The sequence below is a fragment of the Ranitomeya variabilis genome, chromosome 5 (assembly GCF_051348905.1).
Source record: "Ranitomeya variabilis isolate aRanVar5 chromosome 5, aRanVar5.hap1, whole genome shotgun sequence".
NCBI lineage: Eukaryota > Metazoa > Chordata > Amphibia > Anura > Dendrobatidae > Ranitomeya > Ranitomeya variabilis.
Window position 1 is genome coordinate 415,157,566 of NC_135236.1, and position 12,528 is coordinate 415,170,093.

Sequence of the window (12,528 nt, forward strand, 5' to 3'; positions counted from 1 at the left end):
ACAGTCTGAAGAAGGCGGAAGGAGCTGAGTGACAGCCTGGCGAAGATATGCACTGCTCATGCCCGTCAATCACACCCTCGCAGTCAAAATAAATTAGACACCGAGGGGCGTTGTGTCGGGCAGGGCGGCCGCAGAGGCGCAGCCAGCCAAACAATGATGTCAGAAGACGGGCAGCGCTACCAAGGGGGTTGCTGCGTGTCATTACAAAGGAAAGTCACACCTCAGGGACGTTTTAATGGTCTCAGGGGACACATTGTAGACATGTTCCGTTCCACGTGTGCAAGGATAATAAGTTTATGAGCCACCTTGCACACATGCAGCATTACTGCTGTACAAGGTGGCTGTAAAACACACAAACACCTGGGGGTGGAGCTACAGGATCCCTTCAATTTCAGTTCTTGTGTCTGCGTGGCTTTTGCAGGACACGATGCCGGCTACACAGCAGGGGAACAGCTGGCGGGGCTGAACCCCACTGACACATTGGCTGGTGTTTTGCTCTGTACAGCTAGCAGTACCGGGCCCCAACTGGCGGTGTTAGAGCCCAGAGTCAGCAGGAGGAGGAGAGGGAGCAGAGTTTAGGCCGAAGCCTGCACTGGCGGCAGCTTTGGGTCTGTTGTGCCTGCGTGGCTGTTGCAGGACACGTTGCCGGCTACACAGCAGGGGAACAGCTGGCGGTGCTGAACCCCACTGACACATTGGCGAGGTGTTTGGCTCTGTGCAGCCAGCACATCTGGGCCCCAACTGGCGGTGTTAGAGCCCAGGGTCAGCAGGAGGAGGAGAGGGAGCGGAGTGTAGGCCGAAGCCTAATTGAACCAATTTCAAAGGTAACCTTTAACCCCCCCTCAGGTGTTACAAACTAGAAGAGCCACAGCTTATGCAGCAGTAATGCTGCACAAGTCAAAGGTTGCTCTTTTAATTTTGCTCCTTGCACACGCTGAAAGAAACACGTATAACATTTAGGCCCTTACACAGTCAAACTGATTTTGAGGCGTGAGTTCCCTTCGTAAAGAGACGCAGTACAGCTGGCAAAAATGCCACCTTGGTGCTTTGCGCGGCCTCCTGAGCATCGTTATTTGTTGCACAGGAGTCTGCGCTTTCGTGTTATCCCTTGGCCTTGCGCTGTTAGCGCTGCCCATCCTCTGACATCATGTAATGTCGGCCGTTGCGGTTTGCGTTGACCATGAATCCCAGCCCCGCAGTGTCTTAACATTGTTAAAACACTGCGGGGCTGGGATTCATGGCCTGGCGCAGTACATATGTTCGCCTCTCGCTTGGGTTCTTACACCCGCTTCAGACTATGCGGCGTCAGCTGATCCCTTATCGCATGCCACGGCCATGAAGACGCACAGTCCGAAGAAGGCGGAAGGAGATGAGGGACAGGCGAAGAAATGCACCGTTCATGCCCATCAATCACACCCTCGCAGTCCAAATAAATAAGACACCGAGGGGCGTTGTGTGGGGCAAGGCGGCCGCAGAGGCACAGGCAGCCAAACAATGATGCCAGAAGATGGGCAGCGCTACCAAGGAGCTTGTTGCGTGTCAAAACAAAGGAAAATCACACCTGAGGGACGTTTTAATGGTCGCAGAGGACTCATTTTAGACGTGTTCAGTTCAACATGGGCAAGGAGAATAAGTTTCTGAGCCACCTTGCACACATGCAGCATTACTGTCGTACAAGGTGGCTGTAAAACGTAGAAACGCCTGGGGGAGGGGGGACAGGTTCCCTTCAATTTCAGTTCTTGTGTCTGCGTGGCTGTTGCAGGACACGTTGCCGGCTACACAGCAGGGGAACAGCTGGCGGTGCTGAACCCCACTGACACATTGGCTGGTGTTTGGCTCTGTGCAGCTAGCATATCTGGGCCCCAACTGGCGGTGTTAGAGCCCAGGGTCAGCAGGAGGAGGAGAGGGAGCGGAGTGTAGGCCGAAGCCTAATTGAACCAATTTCAAAGGTAACCTTTAACCCCCCATCAGGTGTTACAAACTAGAAGAGCCACAGCTTATGCAGCAGTAATGCTGCACAAGTCAAAGGTTGCTCTTTTAATTTTGCTCCTTGCACACGCTGAAAGGAACACGTATAACATTTAGGCCCTTACACAGTCAAACTGATTTTGAGGCGTGAGTTCCCTTCGTAAAGAGACGCAGTACAGCTGGCAAAAATGCCACCTTGGTGCTTTGCGCGGCCTCCTGAGCATCGTTATTTGTTGCACAGGAGTCTGCGCTTTCGTGTTATCCCTTGGCCTTGCGCTGTTAGCGCTGCCCATCCTCTGACATCATGTAATGTCGGCCGTTGCGATTTGCGTTGACCATGAATCCCAGCCCCGCAGTGTCTTAACATTGTTAAAACACTGCGGGGCTGGGATTCATGGCCTGGCGCAGTACATATGTTCGCCTCTCGCTTGGGTTCTTACACCCGCTTCAGACTATGCGGCGTCAGCTGATCCCTTATCGCATGCCACGGCCATGAAGACGCACAGTCCGAAGAAGGCGGAAGGAGATGAGGGACAGGCGAAGAAATGCACCGTTCATGCCCATCAATCACACCCTCGCAGTCCAAATAAATAAGACACCGAGGGGCGTTGTGTGGGGCAAGGCGGCCGCAGAGGCACAGGCAGCCAAACAATGATGCCAGAAGACGGGCAGCGCTACCAAGGAGCTTGTTGCGTGTCAATACAAAGGAAAATCACACCTGAGGGACATTTTAATGGTCGCAGAGGACTCATTTTAGACGTGTTCAGTTCAACATGGGCAAGGAGAATAAGTTTCTGAGCCACCTTGCACACATGCAGCATTACTGTCGTACAAGGTGGCTGTAAAACGTAGAAACGCCTGGGGGAGGGGGGACAGGTTCCCTTCAATTTCAGTTCTTGTGTCTGCGTGGCTGTTGCAGGACACGTTGCCGGCTACACAGCAGGGGAACAGCTGGCGGTGCTGAACCCCACTGACACATTGGCTGGTGTTTGGCTCTGTGCAGCTAGCACATCTGGGCCCCAACTGGCGGTGTTAGAGCCCAGGGTCAGCAGGAGGAGGAGAGGGAGCGGAGTGTAGGCCGAAGCCTAATTGAACCAATTTCAAAGGTAACCTTTAACCCCCCCTCAGGTGTTACAAACTAGAAGAGCCACAGCTTATGCAGCAGTAATGCTGCACAAGTCAAAGGTTGCTCTTTTAATTTTGCTCCTTGCACACGCTGAAAGGAACACGTATAACATTTAGGCCCTTACACAGTCAAACTGATTTTGAGGCGTGAGTTCCCTTCGTAAAGAGACGCAGTACAGCTGGCAAAAATGCCACCTTGGTGCTTTGCGCGGCCTCCTGAGCATCGTTATTTGTTGCACAGGAGTCTGCGCTTTCGTGTTATCCCTTGGCCTTGCGCTGTTAGCGCTGCCCATCCTCTGACATCATGTAATGTCGGCCGTTGCGGTTTGCGTTGACCATGAATCCCAGCCCCGCAGTGTCTTAACATTGTTAAAACACTGCGGGGCTGGGATTCATGGCCTGGCGCAGTACATATGTTCGCCTCTCGCTTGGGTTCTTACACCCGCTTCAGACTATGCGGCGTCAGCTGATCCCTTATCGCATGCCACGGCCATGAAGACGCACAGTCCGAAGAAGGCGGAAGGAGATGAGGGACAGGCGAAGAAATGCACCGTTCATGCCCATCAATCACACCCTCGCAGTCCAAATAAACAAGACACCGAGGGGCGTTGTGTGGGGCAAAGCGGCCGCAGAGGCGCAGGCAGCCAAACAATGATGCCAGAAGACGGGCAGCGCTACCAAGGAGCTTGTTGCGTGTCAATACAAAGGAAAATCACACCTGAGGGACGTTTTAATGGTCGCAGAGGACTCATTTCAGACGTGTTCAGTTCAACATGGGCAAGGAGAATAAGTTTCTGAGCCACCTTGCACACATGCAGCATTACTGTCATACAAGGTGGCTGTAAAACGTAGAAACGCCTGGGGGAGGTGGGACAGGTTCCCTTCAATTTCAGTTCTTGTGTCTGCGTGGCTGTTGCAGGACACGTTGCCGGCTACACAGCAGGGGAACAGCTGGCGGTGCTGAACCCCACTGACACATTGGCTGGTGTTTGGCTCTGTGCAGCTAGCACATCTGGGCCCCAACTGGCGGTGTTAGAGCCCAGGGTCAGCAGGAGGAGGAGAGGGAGCAGAGTGTAGGCCGAAGCCTGCACTGGAGCAAGTTGAGAGGGAAACTTTAACCCCCCCCCCCCAGGCGTTTGTAGCTGAAAGAGCCATCGTGTACAGCACTAATGCTGGAAAAGGTAAACTTAGCTCTTTTAATTATGGTCCTTGCACATGCTGAACCTAACACTTATGAAAAGTGTCCCCTCCTACCGTGATACCGTCCGGTTGGTGGAACTTTCCTTTGTGATGTGACGCAGCACAGCCATCATTCCTACCCCCTTGGCGCCGTGCGCCGCCTCCTCAGCGTTGTTTGAATCAGTCCTGGAGCCTGCGCTGTTAGGTTAGCCCTTGGCCATGCACACATTTTGCGCTGCCCGTCTTCTGACATCATTTGGTGTCAGACTGGCTGCGCCTGTGCGGCTGCGCTGGTCGAGATCCCGCCTCGCAGTGTCGTCTAATGTAATCCCACCGCGGGCCTGGGATCCGTGGCCATGCGCAGTGCATATCCTCACCTCTCACTCCCCTCCCTACGGCTTCTTCCGACTGGGCGGTGTCACGGCCGTGGCATGCTATTAGGGATCAGCTGACACCACACAGTCTGAAGAAGCCGTAGGGAGATGAGTGAGAGGTGGAGGTTCAGATATGCACTGCGCATGTCCATGGATCTCAGGCCCCCAGTGGGATTAAATCAGAAGACACTACGAGGCGGGATCTCGTCCAGCGCGGCCGCACAGGCGCAGCCAGCCTGACACCAAATGATGTCAGAAGACGGGCAGCGCAAAATGTGTGCATGGCCAAGGGCTAACCTAACAGCGCAGGCTCCGGGACTGATTCAAACAACGCTGAGGAGGCGGCGCACGGCGCCAAGGGGGTAAGAATGACGGCTGTGCTGCGTCACATCACAAAGGAAAGTTCCACCTACCGGACGGTATCACGGTAGGAGGGAACACATTTCATAAGTGTTAGGTTCAGCATGTGCAAGGAGCACCACGAAAAGAGGCACTTTTTCCCTTTGCATCATTACTGCTGCAAGGTGGCTCCTTCAGTAACAAACGCCTGGGGGGGGGGGACAGGTTCCCTTAAATTTAACTTGTTGTGCCTGCGTGGCGGTCGCAGTACATGTTGCCGTATACACAGCAGGGGAACAGCTGGCGGTGCTGAACCCCACTAACACATTGGCGAGGTGTTTGGCTCTGTGCGGACAGCACTTCTGGACGGCAACTAGCGGTGTTGGAGCCCAGGGACAGGAGGAGGAGGAGGAGGTGGAGGAGATAGGAGGGATTGCCACACACACAGCTGGGGAACAGCTGACGTTACTGAACCCCAATAACAGAGGAGGGACTGTTGGGACTGTGCGGACAGCACTTCTGGACGGCAACTAGCGGTGTTGGAGCCCAGGGACAGGAGGAGGAGGAGGAGGTGGAGGAGATAGGAGGGATTGCCACACACACAGCTGGGGAACAGCTGACGTTACTGAACCCCAATAACAGAGGAGGGACTGTTGGGACTGTGCGGACAGCACTTCTGGACGGCAACTAGCGGTGTTGGAGCCCAGGGACAGGAGGAGGAGGAGGAGGTGGAGGAGATAGGAGGGATTGCCACACACACAGCTGGGGAACAGCTGACGTTACTGAACCCCAATAACAGAGGAGGGACTGTTGGGACTGTGCGGACAGCACTTCTGGACGGCAACTAGCGGTGTTGGAGCCCAGGGACAGGAGGAGGAGGAGGAGGTGGAGGAGATAGGAGGGATTGCCACACACACAGCTGGGGAACAGCTGACGTTACTGAACCCCAATAACAGAGGAGGGACTGTTGGGACTGTGCGGACAGCACTTCTGGACGGCAACTAGCGGTGTTGGAGCCCAGGGACAGGAGGAGGAGGAGGAGGTGGAGGAGATAGGAGGGATTGCCACACACACAGCTGGGGAACAGCTGACGTTACTGAACCCCAATAACAGAGGAGCGACTGTTGACTGTGCGTACAGCACTACCAGGCAACAACTAGCGGGGTTGGAGCCCAGGGACAGGAGGAGGAGGAGAGGAACACAGTGTAGGCCGAAGCCTGATTGGAGAAAGTCGAAAAGGGAACCTTTAACCCCCCCCAAGGCGTTTGTAGCTGAAAGAGCCAGCTTGTGCAGCACAAAGGATGCAAAAGGAAAAGGTGGCTCTTTTCATTATGCTCCTTGCAAACACAGAACTGAACACTTATAAAATGTGTCCCCTGATACCGTGAGACCGTCCCGGAGGTGGGACTTTCCTTCGTAATATGACGCAGCACAGCCGTCATTCCTACCCCCTTGGCGCCATGCCCCGGCTCCTCAGCGTTGTTTGATTCCTTCCCGGAGCCTGCGCTGTTATGTTATCCCTTGGCCAGGCACACTTAGCGCTGCCCATCTTCTGGCATCATTTGGTGTCAGGCTGGCTGCGCCTGTGCGGACGTGTTGGCCGAGAGCCCGCCTCGCAGTGTCGTCTAATGTAATCCCACCGCGGGCCTGGGATCCATGGCCATGCGCAGTGCATATCCTCGCCTCTCACTCCCCTCCCTACGGCTTCTTCAGACTGTGCGGTGTCACGTCCGTGGCATGCTATTAGGGACCAGCTGACACCGCACAGTCTGAAGAAGCCGTAGGGAGATGAGTGAGAGGTGGAGGTTCAGATATGCACTGCGCATGTCCATGGATCTCAGGCCCCCAGTGGGATTAAATCAGAAGACACTGCGAGGCGGGCTCTCGGCCAGCGCGGCCGCACAGGCGCAGCCAGCCTGACACAAATGATGTCAGAAGATGGGCAGCGCTAAGTGTGCCTGGCCAAGGGATAACATAACAGCGCAGGCTCTGGGACGGAATCAAACAACGCTGAGCAGCCAGCGCACCGCGCCGGGGGGGTAAGAATGACGGCTGTGCTGCGTCACATTACGAAGGAAAGTCCCACCTCCGGGACGGTTTTACGGTATCAGTGGACACATTTTATAAGTGTTAAGTTCTGCGTGTGCAAGGAGCTAAACAAAAATAGCTACCTTTTCCTTGTGCAGCATTACTGCTGCACAAGGTGGCTCCTTCAGTAACAAACGCCTTGGGGGGGGGGGTCAGGTTCCCTTACATTTCAGTTGTTGTGTCAGCGTGGCGGTCGCAGGACACATTGCCGGCTACACAGCTGGGGATCAGCTGACGTTACTGAAACCCAATAACACTGGGTCGTATGTTTTGACTGTGCAGACGGCACTTCTGAGCCTCAACTGGCGGTGTTGGAGCCCAGGAATTTAAGTTCAGGTGGTAGAAATATGAACACAACAGGAGACCTGGATAACGTAGACAGTCACCTAATTATTTAATCAGGAAGAGGAGTGGCAAATTCCTGCGAGATCTGTTATGGTTTCCAATGGCAAGGAAACATCAGAAGCATAGAATAAACGGACAAGCTCTCGGGTGATGGAAACTAGAGCTGACCGCGATGCTAAACCTACACACCACACTAGAAGTAGCCAGGGGGCATTCCTGCGTTGTCTCTAGATGCCGCGCGCCAGCCGGAGAACTAACTACCCCTGGTAGAAGAAAACACAGTCCTGGCTTGCCTCCAGAGAATGTCCCCACAGGAGATAGCAGCCCCCCACATATAATAACGGTGAGAGCAGATGAAAAGACACACGTAGTATGAAAGCAGATTTAGCACAGAGAGGCCCGCTAACTAAATAGCAGAAAGATACAACAGAGGACTTCGCGGTCAGCTGCAAAACCCTTCAAAACACCATCCTGAAATTACCTTAACTCATGTGACAACTCATGCCACTGGAGTGGTAATTTCAGCCCAACAGGAGCTTCCAGCTGCAGAGATTCACATAAGTGCAAACTGGACAAAACATACAAAAATAGACTTAAGGACTAAAGTGTCCAACTTAGCTGAGCAGAAAACTGGGAGCAGGAACATGCAACAGAATCACTCTGGATACATTGATGGCCAGCATTAGAATGACTGAGGAGCAAGGTTAAATAGGATACTCCCACATCCTGATAGGAACAGGTGAACTGAGAAGGCAAAGCTTGCAGGACACCAGTACCACAAGAGACCACCGGGGGAGCCCATGAACCGAATCACAACAGAGATCCAGGCCTTGTTCATTTTCAGGAAAGTAAGCCGGTCAACGTTATCGGAGGATAGTCGCATGCGACGGTCAGTTAGTACACCACCTGCAGCACTAAAGACGCGTTCCGATAATACACTAGCTGCAGGGCAACCCAGCACCTCCAATGCATACTGGCTTAGCTCTGGCCATGTATCCAGCTTTGAGACCCAAAACTTGAAAGGGGAAGAGCCGTCTGGGAGTACAGCAAGAGGGCAAGACATGTAGTCTGTCACCATCTGATGGAACCGTTGCCTCCTGCTGACTGGAGCCGTCTGTGATGGTGTAGACTTTTGTGGCGGGCACAGAAAACTGTGCCACAGTTCAGCCATACTGGTCTTGCCTTGGGCAGAGGCACTGCTTCTGCTCCCTCTTTGTGCAGAGCCTCCACCACTGCCTGGACACACTGAGCTGCTTTGTAATGCACTAGCAGCACTTCTCTCAGTTGGAATGGAGAAGATGATGGAATTCACCAGTGTGTCTTGGTACTCCCGCATTTTTCGCTCCCGGTTCAACGGTGTGATGAGGCTTTCTACGTTGTCCCGGTAGCGAAGATCGAGGAGGGTGAACACCCAATAATCAGACATGTTGAGAATGTGGGCGATGCGGCGGTCATTTCTCAGGCACTGCAGCATGTAATCCACCATGTGCTGCAGACTGCCAACTGCCCAAGAAACGCTGTCCCCTGCTGGAGGCGTGATCTCTGCCCGCTCGTCATCACCCCACCCTCGCTGTACACACTGAGTACTGGACAATTGTGTAACTCCCTCCTCTGGACGGATGTCTTCCTCCTCCATTGACTCCTCCTCATCCTCCTCACAAACTGTCCCCTGCCTACGCGTTTGTGAGGAACCACGTGGCGCTGACTGTCCAGAAGATGATGGAAATGGTGAATCCTCATCCTCCACCTCTTCCACAACATCATCCCTTAGCGCTTGCAGTGATTTTTCAAGCAGGCAGATAAGGGGGACAGTCATGCTGACTAGTGCATCATCTGCACTCACCATCCGCGTGGAATAATCGAAGGGACGCAAAACCTGGCAGACGTCCTTCATAGTGGCCCACTCTGTGGTTGTGAAGTCAGAACGGCGCGGAGTGCGACTTCTTTGCGCCTGATGCAGCTGGTACTCCATTACAGCTTGCTGCTGCTCACACAACCGCTCCAACATATGTAACGTGGAATTCCACCTGGTAGGTAGGTCACATATGATGCGATGTTCCGGCAGGCGGTGTCGGCGCTGCAGAGCCCCAATGCGCGCTTTTGCCGTGCTGGAACGCCACAAGTGAGCACACTCTAGGCGGACCTTGTGCAGCAGTGCATCAAGATCCGGATAGTCCCTCAAAAAACTCTGCACGACAAAATTGAGCACATGTGCCAGACATGGGATGTGAGTGAGGTTGCCGAGGCCCAGAGCTGCCACCAGATTTCGGCCATTATCACACACTACCATGCCTGGCTGGAGATTCGCTGGCACAAACCACACATCGCTCTCCTGCTTGATGGCATTCCAGAGCTCCTGCGCTGTGTGGCTTCGATTCCCCAAAGAAATTAATTTCAAGACGGCCTGTTGACGTTTGGCCACAGCTGTGCTCATGTCGGTCGTAACAGGTAAACGTTCATCACGGGTCCATGTGGAGGTGGACTGTGACGACTCCTGCAGCGATGATTCTGAGGAACTGGTGTAAGAGGAGTAGTCAATGCGTACAGAATGGATTCCTGCAATCCTTGGAGTGGGCAGGACACGTCCTGCGCCACTCGCACGATCTGTACCCGGCTCAATGACATTAACCCAATGGGCAGTAAGGGAAAGGTATCGCCCCTGTCCATGTTGACTGGTCCATGCATCGGTGGTGAGGTGGACCTTGCTACTGACGGCATTCAGTAGCGCGTGTTTTATGTGTCCCTCCACATGCTTGTGCGGGGCAGGGACGGCTTGCCTGCTGAAGTAAAAGCGGCTGGGCACATTGTACTGTGGGACTGCCAATGACATCAAGTCACGGAAGCTGTCAGTCTCCACCAGCCTGAATGACAGCATTTCCAGTGACAGAAGTTTGGCAATGCCTGCAGTCAGAGCCTGTGCTCGTGGGTGGTTTGACGAGAAAGGCCGCCTTTTCTCCCATGCCTGTACTACCGATGGCTGTAGACTGGGCTGGGAGTGTGTGGATGACTGGGAACGTGGTGCTGCAGGTGGAATTACAGCGGGTCTCTGGACAACAGGGCCAGAGGTTCTTCCACGGCGATCCTGGGAGGAAGCCGAACCAGCTGCGTGTGAGCTGGAGGAAGAGGCAACACGAGCTGAAGAGGTGGTAGCTGCCGCTGTTGTTTGGCCTAGCTCTTCAGTGTGTTTTTGTAACTCAGCCGCGTGCCTGTTGCGCACATGTTTCCACATGTTGGAGGTATTGAGGTTGCTGACATTTCGACCTCTTTTTACTTTGTGATGACACACCTTGCATTTGACATAGCAAATGTCATCTGCAACTGTGTCAAAAAAGGACCAGGCACTGCAAGTCTTGGGAGCGCCCTTTTTGGCTTTTGGAAGAGACATGCTCCTAACGGCTGCCAAAGCGGAGGCTGCAGGATCTGCAGTCTTCCCCCTCCCTCTCCCTCTTTGGGCCGTACGGGGAATCTCTTCCTCAGAGCTGCTCCCACCACCTTCCTGTCCCTCACGCCAAGATGGGTCAAGGACCTCATCATCTACACTACCCTCTGCCCCCAACAGCTCCTCCTGGGTAGTCTCAGCAGCAGAGCACGCACCAGAAAGTGGCACCTGAGTGTCATCATCAGCGGATGCGGCCTGCGATGTGGTGACCGGAAGCACTGGCCACCCGCCTCTTCAGAGGAAGAGAGAAAAAGCTGTTGGGCATCACTGCACCCTGCCTCTTCTTCCATTTCTCCAATGCTGCTTGGCTGGCCCCGTTTCCAAGCCAAGAGATTCAGAGAACAGAAGTAGAGACGGCTCCTGTCCTGAGCTCTCTGTCTGCCTGGGCAATTTGGCAGGTGGTGAAGAGACAGATGGCTGCTCTCCAGTGCTCTGTGTCTGAGAGGATGTGGCACTAATTGAAGTTGATGCATTAGCTGCCATCCATCCGACAACGGCTTCAATTTGTTCTTCACGCAGCAGCGGTGTACGGCGCTCTGCGACAAAGCTGCGCATGAACGACTGTTCCCTGGTGAAACTGGGTGCTGAGGAGTCACCGGTGCCCGCAGCAGGCACAGAATCCCCACGTCCTCTCCCTGCTCCGCGCCCACGCCCACGTGCCTTACTCACTGCCTTCTTCATCTTGGTTGACTGATAAAGATAAGCAGAAAAGTACTAAAGGCTTTGTGTGCTTATTCCTGAACAACTCCTAACAGGTATAAGAAACACAAATTTTCTAAAGTGTGGACTAGACTTTAATATGAGCTAATGTGGCCTACACAAATGTTAAGTGGTGTCACTGGTGTGTTTGGTGAACTTTATTATTTATTTTTTTGGGACTGAACTGACAACAGAGAGAGCTGCAGTCACACGGAGACTATGCAGACAGCCGTAAACGGCGCTGCAAGGCCCAAAAACCCTCCTCTACGTTATCCTATGTAGTGTTTTTCCACAAGTTAGCTGGAGACGGGTGGAAAGACACTAATAGGAATTTTTTGAAAAAATGTGCAGCAGCCTGCACTACTTAAAACAAAAGGAAAATTGATTTTACGGTATGACGCAGTGAAGAACCCTGAGCTGGAGACAACCAGGCTATGGCTGCTCACAGACTACAGGGCGAGCTGCAGTCACACGGAGACCGTGCAGACAGCCGTAAACGGCGCTGCAAGGCCCAAAAACCCTCCTCTACGTTATCCTATGTAGTGTTTTTCCACAAATTAGCTGGAGACGGGTGGAAAGACACTAATAGGAATTTTTTGAAAAAATTAGCAGCAGACTACACTACTTGGAAAAAAAAAAAAAAAAAAACAGTATGAGGCAATGAACCACCCTCCCTGAACTGAATACAACCAGCTATGGATGGCCTATGTGGCTGCACTCAGACTAGAGAGTGGGCTGCACTCACACACACACACACACAGACCTTGCAGATCGCTGTGAAAACAGCGCTACAAGGCAAAAGCAAGGTGAATAGTAGGTGAACACAGCAGTTGCTAAATTAGCCTTTGAAAAGCACAAAGAAGCAAATCGCTATCTCTAAACTGGCCCTCAGTCAGCAAACAGCGTCCTGTCACTAACTGAATTCACAGCAGAGTGAGCGCAAAATGGCGCCAGCGACTTTTAAACTGCATC